Source organism: Moschus berezovskii, chromosome 15 (genome assembly GCF_049115385.1).
Source record: "Moschus berezovskii isolate FMDL1 chromosome 15, NW_MosBer_1.0, whole genome shotgun sequence".
Classification (NCBI taxonomy): Eukaryota; Metazoa; Chordata; class Mammalia; order Artiodactyla; family Moschidae; genus Moschus; species Moschus berezovskii.
This window is the reverse complement of record NC_142474.1, coordinates 50420573-50437551: the sequence shown is the minus strand read 5'-3', so window position 1 is coordinate 50437551 and position 16979 is coordinate 50420573. Positions and strand designations below refer to the sequence as shown.

General features: G+C 44.3%; 1 protein-coding gene across 2 annotated transcripts in view; it reads left to right on the top strand.

The window, feature by feature from the left end:
- The first annotated feature begins 600 nt into the window (after positions 1 to 600).
- Positions 601 to 16979, top strand: part of ZNF438 (zinc finger protein 438) — a 209408-nt gene continuing 193029 nt past the window's right edge. Inside the window, exon 1 of one of the 2 annotated variants that reach the window (XM_055429861.2) lies at positions 601 to 1149. The gene's annotated coding sequence lies outside the window, so the exon portion shown is untranslated. The remainder of the gene's footprint in view (positions 1150 to 16979) is intronic. The other variant, XM_055429845.2, reaches the window with a different exon arrangement.

Here is a 16979-nt window from a genome sequence, read left to right as displayed (position 1 = left end):
CCATGCTTGATCTAACTATCTGTCGTGATTCCAAGTTTTAAAAAGTGATCCTTTCTCTTTTCAGTACGTCCTCCTTGACGTCTACTTCCAAGACCTCTTTTCCCCATTCTTTATTTCTCCCCAAGACCTGGTTGTTTGAGCCACTTTTAAGGATAAAGTGTTGTTTATTTTTTTCTGACTGTAAGACTAATAGAAAAATCCTACAAGCCAGAAATAAGTGTTTAATATATTGCTGCCGGTTCTTCGAGCCTTCAGTTTTCCTTTGACTAAGCCATCTTTTAACCAGAAAAGAGCATAAAATAGGAGCAGAGACCCGGGTTGGCGCAGGAAAATGTCACCAGGTGAGGAGGAGGTGGAAAGTTTACACGAGCGAAGACGCGTAAATATTTTGTTTATTCAGATCATCGTCTGCTAAAGCTAATATAGTTGAACTTGTGCAAAAGTTTGAAATCTAGTAGGAAGAGGGAAGATTAAAAACACAAGGAAAACGTTAGAACACCCGCCAGGACAGGGAGGGGTCGCGGGGTGCCGGTCCTGCCTCCAGCAGGAGCCGGAAGGGCGGACCCAGGGGGCGGGGCCAAACGGAGGGGGTGGTCCTGTTGGGGAGGAGCATACTGGGCATGGGCGGGGCCGACCACTTGGGGCGGAGTCGGGGCGGGGCGGCATTGGAGCAAGGGCTGGTGGGAGACCTGAGCGCTCCCGGCGAAGGGGGCCGCAGCACCTGATGGAGACCAAATGGTTGCTTCCGCACGTGGAGAACTTTTAACGAACACGTGAGGGAAGAAAGGCAAAGTCTGTGGAAAATTTACCTCACAACTCTGGCGTCCAGCCCCAGCCCCTTGGCGACACCCTGTTTGCTGTGGGTCTTTGCCCACTCCCATTGTTGCCTCGCCCCCGGCCCCACGGCTAGAGCACAGCTCTCTCAAGCAGACCCCGCCCTCGACGACCTGGTTTGGGAAGCCCTCCAGGAGGCAGCCACGGGGCTGTCTGCGCCTGCTCCGCGCTCAGGGCCCCGCGGCGGGGCGGGGCCGTTGAGGAAGGGGCGTGTCTCCCGCCGGCGCGCGGGGGGCGGTGTCCCGCGGCCTGACCTGCCCAGGCGCCGGGTCCTCTGACGTCACCTCGCCGTGACGCGTACGCGGTAGGAAAACTGTAAGTTTCTGAGGATTCCTGAAGCTGCTTGGGCCTCCGGTGCTCGCCCAGCTGTTCGCACCCCAGGAGTCGGTGGTGGCCTTGGGTTCCGCCCCTGGGGCGGTCCGGGGAGCCGCCGAACGCTGTTACGGGACAGGTACCCGCCCGGGACGGGAGCGCGCTCTCCGTGGCGGGCGGGGCGGCAGTGCGAGCAGGCGAGGCCGCGCCCCGGGAGACTCGTACGGTCTTCCTTGGGACCTCAGTAGAGGCCGGAGAACGGGGAGTCCAAGGGAAGAGCCTCTTTTCTTTTCTTCCTCGTAGAGAGGACTGAATTCCATCTGCCCTGGAGTTTGACATGTTCAGTCAGCGGTGCAGGGTTCCTGCAGAGACCCCGGCATATCTGGGCTTTCTTTGAGGTCCTGGCAGCTTCCAGATAGCTGAGGGCGAGCTGCAGGGATGGCCACTTGCTGCCTCAGTTTCCTTTTTGTGTAAAATGGAGGCATAGCGGCCTCTGACCTCCCTAATGGGCATCTCCCAGGGTGGGGAGCGTTGTGACAGGTAACCTTGCCAGGAGAAGACTTAAGACAGTCGGTTATTCTGAGAATGTGGTAGTCAGCGGCCGTCTGACAGAGGGCTTGTAGGTAGGGAATGTTTTCAAAATTTTGCCTTCTCTCCTTCTGCCACCCATCTAATCACGGACAACACTTGAACCAGACCACAGATCTGAACTCTTGTCTCTGAGCTTGGTGGACAGGGGTCAAGAAATCACTGGTATCAGTGTCATAGCGTTCTCAGCAATTAAAACGCCCCCTTGTCTGGTGTTATAGAGAAACTGAATGTCCTGGAATGAGCACAGTATACTCAACACAGACACACTGTGTTTTAGGGGTTGTTGATCTGTCAGTTTGGAATATCACCTCATCATATGTTACTGCTTGACTTTCTTCGCTTGCCAGAGGTTGGTGCATTTTTGATGAGTTAGTGCTATACTATGAAACTTCTCAAATTCAGAAGCAAGTGTTTGTTAAGAACTTCGAAAGGAAGAATATTGGGCGCCCCTAGGGTGTATTTATTCAGGAAATTGAATACAAACATTTCTGTAAATTCAGCTCAGGGGCCCAATACAAACATTTCTGTAAATTCAACTCAGGGGCCCAATACCCTTCCATCCTAGTTTGAAGAACCTTAGAAAGCAAGGGTTCTGATTTTTGTTTCTGATACTTACTAGCTTTGTGTCCAAAGAGAAGTCACCCAAGCTGGGAACTTTCTTTTTCTCCCTAAAATGGGAGGTGATAATATATGTACTGTTTCTTTTTTGAGGATCAGATGCGATCATGAAAATGAAAGGCTGGCTAAGTATTGTTATTAAGAAACTCCAGCTGGTCCATTAACCTGAATAGGAGATGTGTACTTTCAAAGTCAGGTTCTGAGTCAGAACTACAAATAGAGCAGCAAATAGATGAAGTCACCAGCCTGGTGGAGCCCATGGTCCAGGGGGGTATCAGGCATCAAAGGATAAGTATATAATGTTATTTCAGATGGTGGTAAGTGCAGTGAAGTCAAGGAAGATAAGAACAACAGTGGGAGTACAGGGCAGGTTGTTTGACATGGGCTCCATCAGGGAATACATTTCAGAGGAGGTGGCTTTGAATTGATGGAAGTGAGAGGAAAAACCTGAGGTAAGAAATTTTCAGGCAGGCATAATTGTAGCAGTAAACCCTAACCTAGAGCTAACTATGTGAGGCATTCTTCTAAACACTAAATTAGATTTTTACAACCTTCTGAGATGTGTCTTTATATCTCCATTTTTTTTATTATAGATGAGGATTCTGGTGCACAGAAATGTTAAGGGTGTGCTCATGGCTTCGCAGGTGGCTCAGTGATAAAGAACCCACCTGCCAATGCAGGAGATGCAGGTTCTATGCTTGGGTTGGGAAGATCCCTTTGAGTAGGAAATGGAAACCCACTCCAGTATTCTTGCCTGAAAAATGCCATGGACAGTGGAGCCTGTGGGGCTGCAGTCCATGGGGTCGCAAAGAGTTGGACACAGCTGAATGACTGAACACACATACTTGGAGACAGAGCTAAAATGTGATAGGGACAGTATTTGAATGTGGGTAACTTGACCTCAGAGTCCAGACTTCAGAGGAATGTATGGTACTTACTGTCTTGCGACAGGAGCGACAGCAGTGGTCTGAGCAAGCCTGAGGTGGCCAAGGTGTGGCAAGGGGAGAATGTTTAGAACAATGCAAGGAAGGGAGAAGGTGGTGGCAAGTGATACTGGAGGGCCAGCAACTAGGGGGACCCTTGTGGGCTAAGGGGGAAGGGGTGTGTGAAAACGCTACTCTGAATGTGATGGGAAACTACAGGAAACCTTGCATCAAGGGGATAGCATCTAATTGCAGTTTTCTTGGAGGGAGAATTAGCAGTAGGGTTGTGGAGTGGGGAGTATTGAAAGTGGGCAGATGGGAGTCTCTTTCTGTCACCTGGGGAGAGATGGCAGGGGTTTGGGCTAGGGAAGATAGTTGGTGAGATGATGGTATATGGTCAAAGTCATAATATACTTTTGATGCTAGAAGTTGGAGTGTGAAAAGAAGGAAAAGTAATGATTTCTCTAGTTTTAGGCTGAAACAGCTAGAGGGACAGTGGTGCTGTTTCCTGAGAAGGGAGGAAGGAGTTTGGGAGGACAACTATGAATTCTGTTTTGGACAAGTTATAGATGCTCTGTAGACATAGTAACAGGCTTCCCAGGTGGCACTAATGGTAAAGAACCCACCTGCCACTGCAGGAAATGTAAGAGATGTGGGTTTGATTTCCTGGGTTGGGAAGATCCCTTGGAGGATGGGATGGCAACCCACTCCAGTGTTCTTGCCTGGAGAATCCCATGGACAGAGGAGCCTGGAGGGCTACAGTCGAGAGTGTTGCAAAGAGTTGGACACAACTGAAGTGACATGGAGAAAGCAAGAGAGTTCCAGAAAAACATCTATTTCTGCTTCATTGACTATGCCAAAGCCTTTGACTGTGTGGATCACAATAAACTGTGGAAAATTCTGAAAGACATGGGAATACCAGACCACCTGACCTGCCTCTTGAGAAACCTGTATGCAGGTCAGGAAGCAGCAGTTAGAACTGGACATGGAACAACAAACTGGTTCCAAATAGGAAAAGGAGTACGTCAAGGTTGTATATTGTCACCCTGCTTATTTAACTTCTATGCAGAGTACATCATGAGGAACGCTGGGCTGGAAGAAGCACAAGCTGGAATCAAGATTGCCGGGAGAAATATCAATAACCTCAGATATGCAGATGACACCACCCTTATGGCAGAAAGTGAAGAGGAACTCAAAAGCCTCTTTATGAAAGTGAAAGAGGAGAGTGAAAAGGTTGGCTTGAAGCTCAACATTCAGAAAACAAAGATCATGGCATCTGGTTCCATCACTTCATGGGAAATAGATGGGGAAACAGTGGAAACAGTGACAGACTACTTTAGGGGGCTCCAAAATCACTGCGGATGCTGATTGCAGCCTTGAAATTAAAAGACGCTTACTCCTTGGAAGGAAAGTTATGACCAACCTAGATAGTATATTAAAAAGCAGAGACATTACTTTGCCAACCAAGGTCTGTCTAGTCAAGGCTATGGTTTTTCCTGTGGTCATGTATGGATATGAGAGTTGGACTGTGAAGAAAGCTGATCGCCAAAGAATTAATGCTTTTGAACTGTGGTGTTGGAGAAGACTCTTGAGAGTCCCTTGGACTGCAAGGAGACCCAACCAGTTCATTCTAAAGGAGATCAATCCTGGGTGTTCATTGGAGGGACTGATGCTAAAGCTGAAACTCCAATACTTTGGCGAAGAGTTGACTCACTGGAAAAGACTCTGATGCTAGGAAAGATTGGGGGCAGGAGGAGAAGGGGATGACAGAGAGTGAGATGGCTGGATGGCATCACCGACTCGATGGACATGAGTTTGAGTGAACTCCGGGAGTTGGTGATGGACGGGGAGGCTTGGCGTGCTGTGATTCATGGGGTCGCAAAGAGTGGGACATGACTGAGCGACTGAACTGAACTGAACTGAAGTGGCATAGCATGCACATGCATGCAGACATAGTAACAGCAGTCCTAGTGCTGGTAATGGCAGTAAGCCCCATGTCAGTGTGAACAGTGTGCTTGGCTGGTTTTAAGCACTTTTACACATGTGAATCCATATAATTTTTACGACAGTTATGTATGTGGAGGTGCCACAGAAGAAGCCTGCCATCTCCTAGCTTGGGAGTGATGGAGCTGGGATTCAGACCCAGGCAGTCTTGTTTCAGAATCCTTGCAATTCATCCCTGTAACTCCCACTAGATTGACACATTGAGCAGGCTCTTGGATATAGGAATATGGAACTCAGAGGAATGGTCAGGACTGAAGACACACATTTGTATTTCTGAAAAGAAAGCCTGCTTTTGTTCCTCATTGTCTTGATTCAACATCACAGTAATTCAACATCACATTAATCCAAGGCTTTGCCCCAACCATCAATGCCAAAGAAGCTGAAGTTGAATGATTTGATTCTGTGAAGATCTACAAGACCTTCTAGAACTAACACCAAAAAAAGATGTCTTTTTCATCATAGGGGGTTGGGATGCAAAAGTAGCAAGTTAAGAGATACCTGGAGAGGAGAGGGTGTTGAGAAAAGGGAACGCTCTTACACTGTTGGTGGGAATGCAAACTAGTACAGCCACTGTGGAGAACAGTGTAGAAATTCCTTAAAAAACTGGAAATAGAACTGCCATATGACCCAGCAGTCCCACTGCTGGGCATACACACCAAGGAAACCGGAGTTGAAAGAGACACATGTATCCCAGTGTTCATTGCTGCACTGTTTATAATAGCCAGGACATGGAAGCAACCTAGATGTCCGTCAGCAGATGAATGGATAAGAAAGCAGTGGTACATATACACAGTGGAATATTCAGTTCAGTTCAGTTCAGTCACTTAGTCGTGTCCGACTCTCCACGACCCCATGAATCACAGCACGCCAGGCCTCCCTGTCCATCACCAACTCCCGGAGTTCACTCAAACTCATGTCCACAGAGTCGGTGATGCCATTCAGCCATCTCATTCTCTGTCGTCCCCTTCTCCTCCCGCCCTCAACCTTTCCCAGCATCAGAGTCTTTTCCAGTGAGTCAACTCGTCGCGTGAGGTGGCCAGAGTATTGCAGTTTCAGCTTTAGCATACTCAGCCATTAAAAAGAATACATTTGAATCAGTTCTGATGAGGTGGGTGAAACTGGAGCCTTTTATACAGAGTGAAGTAAGCCAGAAAGAAAAACACCAATACAGTATACTAACGCATATATATGGAATTTAGAAGGGTGGTAATGATAACCCCACATGCAAAATAGCAAAAGAGACACAGATGTATAGAACAGTCTTTTGGACTCTGTGGGAGAGGGCGAGGGTGGGATGATTTGGGTGAATGGCATTGAAACATGTATATTATCATATGTGAAAAGGATTGCCAGTCCAGTTTTGATGCATGATACAGGATGCTCGGGTCTGGTGCACTGGGATGACCCAGAGGGATGGGATGGGGAGGGAGGAGGGGGGGTTCAGGATGGAGAACACATGTACACCCATGGCGGATTCATGTCAGTGTATGGCTAAACCACTATAATATTGTAAAGTAATTAGCCTCCAATTAAAATAAATATATTAAAAAATGCAAAAAAAATGATAAAGTTTTTACTCTCTGTGGTAGGCAGAACTCTTAAAAAAAACCCAGAAAACCTGGAAAAACAAGTTTGGCCTTGGAGTAAAATGAAGCAGGGCAAAGGCTAACAGTTTTGCCAAGAGAATACACCAGTCATAGCACGAGACAGCTCTACACATGGACATCACCAGATGGTCAGTACCAAAGTCAGGTTGATTATATTCTTTGCAGCCGAAGATGGAGAAGCTCTATACAGTTAGCAAAAACAAGACCTGGACATGACTGTGGCTCAGATCGTGAACTCCTTATTACAAAATTCAGGCTTAAGTTGAAGAAAGGGGAAAGCCACTAGACCATTCTGGTATGACCTAAATCAAATCCCTTGTGATCGTACAGTGGAGGTGACTAATAGATTCAAGGGATTAGATCTGGTAGACAGAGTGCCTGAAGAACCGTGGACAGAGGTTTATAACATTGTACGGGAGGCAGTGACTATCCCCAAGAAAAAGAAATGCAAGAAGGCAAAGTAGTTATCTGAGGAGGCCTTAGAAATGGCTGAGAAAAGAGAAATGAAAGGCAAAGGAGAAAGGGAAAGACATACCACCTGAATGCACAATACCAGAGAATAGCAAGGAGAGATAAGAAAGCCTTCTTACAGTGAACAATGCAAAGAAACAGAGGAAAACAATAGAATGGGAGAGACTAGTGATCTCTTCAAGAAAATTGGAGATACCAAAGGACAGGGAAGCCTGGCATGCTGCAGTCCATGGGGTTGCAAAGAGTCAGACACAACTGAGTGACGGAACAATAACCACCACCACCATCGGAACATTTGATGCAAAGATGGGCACTGTAAAGAACAGAAACAGTAAGGAGCTAACAGAAGCAAAAGAGGTTAAGAAGAGGTGATAAGAATACACAGAGGACCCTTGATTCAGCCCTTAGATTATATGAAAAACCTCACCTCTAGAGGATCCCAGGGGACCCTAAAGGACCCTCCCCCCCAAGGTTACTATAGTCAGATGGCATCTAGTTCCCTCTGAGGGCCAAAGTTTTTATGTGGGCAGATGCTGTTGTCAAAAACCGGTTATGCTTTCTGGCAATGCACTCACCCGTATAGAAATCCCTGTATGTAAATCCCGTGTTAATTTATTACATTTCAGTTGGAAAGGAGGCATTGTGTATGAGGAAATACATGTAGGGAGTCAGGCTGTCCAGTGTGCAAACTGCAAGGCAGTTGATGTAGTTGGATTCAGAGACTAGATGAGGCATAGAATACTACTGCTGCTGCTGCTGCTGCTAAGTCACTTCAGTCGTGTCCGACTCTGTGTGACCCCATAGACGGAAGCCTACCAGGCTCCCCTGTCCCTGGGATTCTCCAGGCAAGAACACTGGAGTGGGTTGCCATTTCCTTCTCCAATGTGTGAAAGTGAAAAGTGAAAGTGAAGTTGCTACTGATATGTGTGCAATTGCATAAATATTAAATTATGTTTTTGAAGTCCATTTTCATTCCTGCAGCTCAGATTTCATTTGGTGCTGCTGTATACTTTATATACCCAAGGACATTGCCTCAGGGTTGCAAGCTCTTTAAGGAGATTTTATGCTTGTATCCATGTATTTTATAGAAAAATAAAAATTGAGTTTACTTCAAAAAAAAAAAAAAGAATACACAGAGGAACTATAAAAAAAGGGTCTTAATGACCTGGATGACCAAGATGGTGTGATCACTCACCTAGAGCCAAACATACCGGAGTATGAAGTCAAGTGGGCCTTAGGAAGCCTTACTACAAACAAAGCTAGTAGAGGTGATGAAATTCCAGCTAAGCTATTTCAAACCTAAAATGATGATGCTATTAAAGTGCTGTGCTCGATATATGAGCAAATTTGTAAAACTCTTAGTGGCCACAGGACTGGAAAATGTCAGTTTTCATTCCATTCCCAAAGAAGGGCAATGCCAAAGAACATTCAGACTACTGTACAATTGTGCTCACATGCTAGCAAGGTAATATTCCAAATCCTTCAAGCTGTACTTCAGTAGTCTGTGAGCTGAGAACTCCCAGATGTGCAAGCTGGATTTAGAAAAAACAGAGGAACCAGAGATCAAATTGCCAACATCCGTCTGATCATAGAAAAAGCAGGGGAATTCCAGAAAAACAACTACTTCTGCTTCATTGACTATGCTAAAACCTTTGACAGTGTGGATCACAACAAACTGAAAAATTCTCAGAGGTGGGAATCCCAGACCACCTTACCCATCTCCCGAGAAACCTGTATGCAGGTCAAGAAGCAGCAGTTAAAACTGGACATGGAACAACGGACTGGTTCAAAATTGGGAAAGGGGTACATCAAGGCTGTATGTTGTCACCCTATTTATTTAGCTTATATGCAGAGTACATCATGTGAAATGCCAGATTGGATGAATCACATGCTGGGGTCAAGATTGCCAGGAAAAATATCAACAACCTCAAATAAGCAGATGATACAGAGGATGAGATGGTTGGATGGCATCATTGACTCAATGGACATGAGTTTGAATAAACTCCGGGAGTTGGTGATGGACAGGGAGGCCTGATGTGCTGTGGTCCATGGGGTTGCAAAGAGTTGGACACGACTGAGTGACTAAACTGAACTGAACCAATCTAATGGCAGAAAGTGAAGAGGAACTAAAAAGCCTCTAGATGAGGGAGAAAGAAGAGAGTGAAAAACACAGATTAAAACTCAGCATTCAAAAAACTAAGGTCAGACGGCATCCAGTCCCATCACTTCATGGCGAATAGATGGGGAAAAAGTGGAAGCAGTAACAGTTTATTTTCTTGGGCTCCAAAATCACTGTGGATGGTGACTGCAGCCTTGAAATCATAAAAGACACTTGTACCTTGGAAGAAAAGCTATGACAAATCTAGACAGAGTATTAAAAAGCAGAGACATCACTTTGATGACAAAGATCCATAAAGTCAAGGCTATGGTTTTTCCTGTAGTCATGTATGAATGTGAGAGGTGGCCCATAAAGAAGGCTGAATGCTGAAGAATTGATGCTTTCCTACTGTGGTGCTGGAGAAGACTCTTGAGAATCCCTTGGACTGCAAGGAGATCCAACCAGTCCATTCTAAAGGAAATCATTCATTGCAGCACTGTTTATAATAGCCAGGACATGGAAGCAACCTAGGTGTCCATCTGCAGACGAATGGATAAGAAAGCTTTGGTACATATACACAATGGAGTATTACTCAGCCATTAAAAAGAATGCATTTGAACCAGTTCTAATGAGGTGGATGAAACTAGAACCTATTATACAGAGTGAAGTAAGCCAGAAAGAAAAACACCAATACAATATACTAACGCATATATATGGAATTTAGAAAGATGGAAATGATAATCCTGTATACGAGACAGCAAAAGAGACACAGATGTACAGAAGAGTCTTTGGGACTCTGTGGGAGAAGGTGAGGGTGGGATGGTTTGGGAGAATGGCCTTGAAGCATGTATATTATCATATGTGAAACGAATCGCTAGTTCAGGGTTGATGCATGTTACAGGATTTTCGGGACTGGTATGCAGGGATGACCCAGAGGGAGGATAAGGGGAGGAGGGAGGTGGGAGGGGGGTTCGGGAGGAGGAACTCATGTACACCCGGGGCGGATTCATGTCAATGTATGACAAAACCAGCCAATATAATATTGTAAAATAATTAGCCTCCAATAAAAATAAAAATTAAAAAAAATGAAATCAACCTAGAATATTCACTGAAAGGACTGATGCTGATGCTGAATCTCTAGTACTTTGGCCACCTGATGCAAAGAGCCAACTCACTGAAAAAGACCCTGATGCTGGGAAAAAAAGATTGAGGGCAGGAAGAGAAGGGGTGACAGAGGATGAGATTGTTAGATGGCGTCACTCATTGTACAGGAGTTTGAGCAAACTCTGGGAGATAGTGAAGGACAGGCAAAACTGGTGTGCTGTAGTTCATGGCATCTCAAAGAGTTGGACAGGACTTAGCGACTGAACAACAGCAACAAGCCTTGAATGGCAAGAGGAGAAAGGAACACAGGCTAACTGGCCTTTCATTACTTGTTTCTGTTCAGGCAGCCCGTATCCCATATTCCCTTTCTGTGAGGTTCCAGAGGGTGAGGTCTGTATTTCTTCTCCATCTCTAGTCCCTGCCATGGAGTAGATATTAGGGATGACTTTATATGCAGAACATTGGCTAGGTGTGAGTTTAGAAATGAACAAAACATAGCTCTCCTCTGGAGGAGCAGAGTGTGAGGAAGGACCTATGGGACTACGACTAGAGGAGGCTAAATGCAGAAATGCATGCCGATGAGTTCATCCTGGAACATGTGTGAGGGGTGGGGCGGGAAGGGGTCAGAGGAGAGAAGGAATGCCTCAGCAATCTCAGGATCAGTTCGAGGCTCCCCAGGAGTCTGTTTCAAGAAAAGAATGACTCGAAACCTTGCCTAGTGTACTATATTTGCGTTAGTTTTGTTTGGCAACTGTGTAATTATTGCCAATTGAAATACAATTTGGTATTTGAATATCACGGTGGAGTGATGAGTTTTTCCAGTTCTATTACCTCAGTGTTGACAGGGCTCGCTAGTGAAATAAAGGAGTTGGCCTGAAATGTTGCAGCTTGCATAATAGAGGACCACAGAAGGGTTGTGTGAAGTATTTAGGCAGGTTTCCACTGATTTCAGTGAATTGTGCCAAAGTTCCACACATTGGAGTAAGTTTGAGTTTCTCTGCTGATCCTCTTTAACATTGAGTTATCTTTTTTGTCTGAGAGGATCTGGTGATATTTGTCATGAGCAGAATTATAGATTACATTTCTTATATGTGGAACAATGTGGAAACTTAGGAATTTGAACAATACACACAAAAATAGGTATCTTATTTCAGGGCATACTATAACCTACACATATTTATCACAATTGTATTACTTCCAAATATGCATATTTCAATTTCAAACCATGAAAGATTATATAAATTTACACCATTGTAGATTTCATGATTTGGAGAAGGCAATGGCAAGCCACTCCAGTACTCTTGCCTAGAAAATCCCATGGATGGAGGAGCAGCAGTCCATGGGGTCGCTAAGGGTCGGACATGACTGAGCGACTTCACTTTCACTTTTCACTTTCACACATTGGAGAAGGAAATGGCAACCCACTCCAGTGTTCTTGCCTGGAGAATCCCAGGGACAGGGGAGCCTGGTGGGCTTCTGTCTATGGGGTCACACAGAGTCGGACACGACTGAAGTGACTTAGCAGCAGCAGCAGATTTCATGATTAATTTCCGAGCTTTTCCGCTACAATATGTACAATTATATTTTGTTTAGCTTTTTTAGCTTTCAGCAGCAGAGTTGATCTGAATAACAAAGTCCACCAGAACTCTAAACAGGAACCTGCCACAAGTTTAAAAGTGAAAGATACGCTGTCTCATGTTGCAGCTCACTGAATTTTAACTCTGCTATTGCAGTGTCTCTAAATTTAGTGGAGTTGGTGTGATTATTATTATTTTTTTAAACCACAATTGCAGTTGGCTTCCTTAAGAACATTTAGTTCAGTTCAATTGCTCAGTTGTGTCTGACTCTTTGTGACCCCATGAATCATAGCACACCAGACCTCCCTGTCCATCACCAACTCCCGGAGTTCACTCAAACTCATGTCCATCGAGTCGGTGATGCCATCTAGCCATCTCATTCTCTGTCGTCCATCTCCTCCTGCCCCCAATCCCTCCCAGCATCAGGGTCTTTTCCAGTGAGTCAACTTGTCGCATGAGGTGGCCAAAGTATTGGAGTTTCAGCTTTAGCATCAGTCCTTCCAATGAACATCCAGGATTGATCTCCTTTAGAATGGACTGGTTGGATCTCCTTGCAGTCCAAGGGACTCGCAAAAGTCTTCTCCAGCACCACAGTTCAAAAGCATCAATACTTTGGCGATCAGCTTTCTTCACAGTCCAAGTCTCACATCCATACATGACCACGGGAAAAACCATAGCCTTGACTAGACGGACCTTGGTTGGCAAAGTAGTCTCTGCTTTCTAATATGCTGTCTAGGTTGGTCATAACTTTCCTTCCAAGGAGTAAGCATCTTTTAATTTCCTGGCTGCAATCAGCATCTGCAGTGATTTTGGAGCCCCAAAAAATAAAGTCTGACACTGCTTCCCCTGTTTCCCCATCTATTTCCCATGAAGTGATGGGACCAGATGCCATGATCTTTGTTTTCTGAATGTTGAGTTTCAAGCCAACCTTTTTACTCTCTTCTTTCACTTTCATCAAGAAGCTTTTTAGTTCCTCTTCACTTTCTGCCATAAGGGTGGTGTCATCTGCATATCTGAGGTTATTGATATTTCTCCTAGTAATCTTGATTTCAGCTTGTGCTTCTTCCAGCCCAGCGTTCCTCATGATGTACTCTGCATATGTTAAATAAGCAGGGTGACAATATACAACCTTGACGTACTCCTTTTCCTATTTGGAACCAGTCTGTTGTTCCATGTCCAGTTCTATCTGTTGCTTCCTGACCTGCATACAGGTTTCTCAAGAGGCAGGTCAGGTGGTCTGGTATTCCCATGTCTTTCAGAATTTTCCCCAGTTTATTGTGATCCACACAGTCAAAGGCTTTGGCATAGTCAATGAAACAGAAATAGATGTTTTTAGGAACTCTCTTGCTTTCTCCATGATCCAGCGGATGTTGGCCATTTGATCTCTGGCTCCTCTGCCTTTTCTAAAACCTTGAACATCTGGAAGTTCACGGTTCACATATTGCTGAAGCCTGGCTTGGAGAATTTTGAGCATGACTTCACTAGCGTGTGAGATGAGTGCAATCGTGCGGTAGTTTGAGCATTCTTTGGCATTCCCTTTCTTTGGGATTGGAATGAAGACTGACCTTTTCCAGTCCAGACATGGTATAAAGTAGAATTATATCTACAGTGGCCTATTGATGGCTCATGCTTTGTCTTTAAGTTCAGGCTCTGGGAGAGCAGGCTGTCGGTGCATGCTAAGTTGCTTCAGTTGTATCCAACTCTTTGTGAGCCTGTGGACTGTAATTCTCCAGGTTCCTCTGTTCATGAAATTCTCCAGGCAAGAATACTGGAGTGGGTTGCCATGCCCTTGTCCAGGTCATCTTCCTGACCCAGGGATCGAAACTGCATGTCTTATATCTCCTGCATTGGTGGGCAGGTTCTTTACCACTAGTACCACCTGGGCAACCCTGGAGAGCAGGCTGACGGTTATTTCTATTAGGTAGCTCCCAGCAGAGGGGGAGTGGTGGTCAACTCTTGTATTTCATGACAACAGAAGTCACTCTCGCACTGACCAGGTAAAATATAGCATCCTAGGTAACTTATTGTGATTCCTTTTAAAATTTATATTTACCTAGGCAAAATTAATGGGCTTCCCTGGTGGTTCAGATGGTAAAAAGTCTGTAATGCTTGAGACCCAGGTTTGATCCCTGGGTCGGGAAGACCCCCTGGAGAAGGCAGTGGCTACCGACTCCAGTATTCTTGCCTGGAGAAGTTCATGGATAGAGGAGTATTTTGGGCTACAGTCTGTGGAGTCGCAAGGAGTCAGACATGACTGAATGACCAACACTTTCACTACTATGTTAAGAGTACCAGTGTAAGTATATGGAAATTATTTCTTGTAGAAAACCATGTGTCTCACCCAGTGATGGTGTATACTAGGCATTTAATATAATTCTTAAAATTCTATTTCTTATGGTTTCTTTTTGCATTTTACCATCAACGTATATGTATTAAATATAGTAATTAGCTGAATACTAATTTGTTTACTTTTACTTAATATTTTAAATGTTTGACTATGTTTAATAATTTAGATAGATAAGTAGCACTTAATTTTCTTTCATTTCATATTTGGTTGCTTAGAAATAAAAATCTTGAGGCATGATTTTTTTTTCCCATATAATCACTAATGAAGAATAATTAGTAAGTCTGGTAGAGACTAAACTTTGGTGACTAAGTTGTTATCCCAAAAGAACTCCCAAGAAGGAAATTCTTAGAGAGAATTAAGCAAAAAACCAGCATGTTGATGGAAGAGAATTAAACCATAACTCCCTCCTATACCTATAATTCTCCAACAGACAGCATTCTTTTACTGAGCAAAACTGTTAGCTCCCAACTGCATTCTAATGTATCAGTCTCAAAATGTGGTCCACTGGAGAAGGGAATGGCAAACCACTTCAGAATTCTTGCCTTGAGAACCCCATGAACAATATGAAGAGGCAAAAAGATAGGACACCAAAAGATGAACTCCCCAGGTCAGTTGGTGCCCGATATACTTGGAGATCAGTGGAGAAATAAATCCAGAAAGAATGAAGGGATGGAACCAAAGCAAAAACCACACCCAGTTGTGGTTGTGACTGGTGATAGAAGCAAGGTCTGATGCTGTAAAGAGAAATATTCCATAGGAACCTGGAATGTTAGGTCCATGAATCAAGGCAAATTGGAAGTGGTCAAACAGGAGATGGCAAGAGTGAACATAGACATTCTAGGAGTCAGCGAACTAAAATGGATGGAATGGGTGAATTTAACTCAGATGACCGTTGTATCTACAACTGTGGGCTGGAATCCCTTAGAAGAAATGGAGTAGCCATCATGGTCAACAAAAAAGTCCAAAATGCAGTACTTGGATGCAGTCTCAAAAATGACAGAATGATCTCTGTTTGTTTCCACGGCAAACCATTCAATATCACGGTAATCCCAAATCTATGCCCCGACCAGTAATGCTGAAGAAGCTGAAGTTGAATGGTTCTGTGAAGACCTACAAGACCTTTTAGAACTAACACCCAAAAAAGATGTCCTTTTTTATTATAGGGGACTGGAATGCAAAAGTAGGAAGTCAAGAAACACCTTGGAGTAACAGGCAAATTTGACCTTGGATTATAGAATGAAGCAGTGCAAAGGCTAATAGAATTTTGCCAAGGGAACGCACTGGTAATAGCAAATACCCTCTTCCAACAACACAAGAGAAGACTCTGCACATGAACATCACCAGATGGTCAACACTGAAATCAGACTGATTATATTCTTTGCAGCTGAAGATGGAGAAGCTCTATACAGTCAGCAGAAACAAGACCAGGAGCTGACTGTGGCTCAGATCATGAACTCCTTATTGTCAAATTCAGACTTAAATTGAAGAAAATGGGGAAAACCACTAGACCATTCAAGTATAACCTAAATCAAATCCCTTATGATTATACAGTGGAAGTGAGAAATAGATTTAAGGGACTAGATCTGATAGGGTGCTTGATGAACTATGGCAGAGGAGGTTCGTGACATTGTGCAGGAGACAGGAATTAAGACCATCCCCAAGAAAAAGAAACGCAAAAAAGGAAAATGGCTGTCTGAGGAAACCTTACAAATAGCTATGAAAAGAAGAGAAGCAAAAGCAAAGGAGGAAAGGAAAGATACACCCATTTGAATGCAGAGTTCCAAAGAAGAGCAAGGAGAGATAAGAAAGCCTTCCTCAGCGATCAATGCAAAGAAATAGAGGAAAACAACAGAATAGGAAAAACAAGAGATCTCTTCAAGAAAATTAGAGATTCCAAGGGAACATTTCATGCAAAGATGGGCTCGATAAAGGACAGAAAGGGTATGGATCTAACAGAAGCAGAAGATTAAGAAGAGGTGGCAAGAATACACAGAACTGTACAAAAAAGATCTTCACGACCCAGATAATGATGGTGTCATTCACCTAGAACCAGACATCCTGGAATGTGAAGTGAGGTGGGCCTTTGGAAACATCACTACAAACAAGCTAGTGGAGGTGATGGAATTCCAGATGAGCTATTTGAAATCCTAAAAGATGATGATGTGAAAGTGCTGCACTCAATATGCCAGCAAATTTGGAAAACTCAGCAGCGGCCACAGGACTGGAAAAGGTCAGTTTTCAATCCAATCCCAAGAAAGGCAATGCCAAAGAATGCTCAGACTACCGCACAATTGCACTCATCTCACATGGTAGTAAAATAATGCTCAAAATTCTCCAAGCCAGGCTTCAGCAATACATGCACCGTGAACTTCCAGATGTTCAAGTAGGTTTTAGAAAAGGCAGAGGAACCAGAGATCAAATTGCCAACATCTACTGGATCATGGAAAAAGCAAGAGAGTTCCAGAAAAACATCTATTTCTTCTTTATTGACTA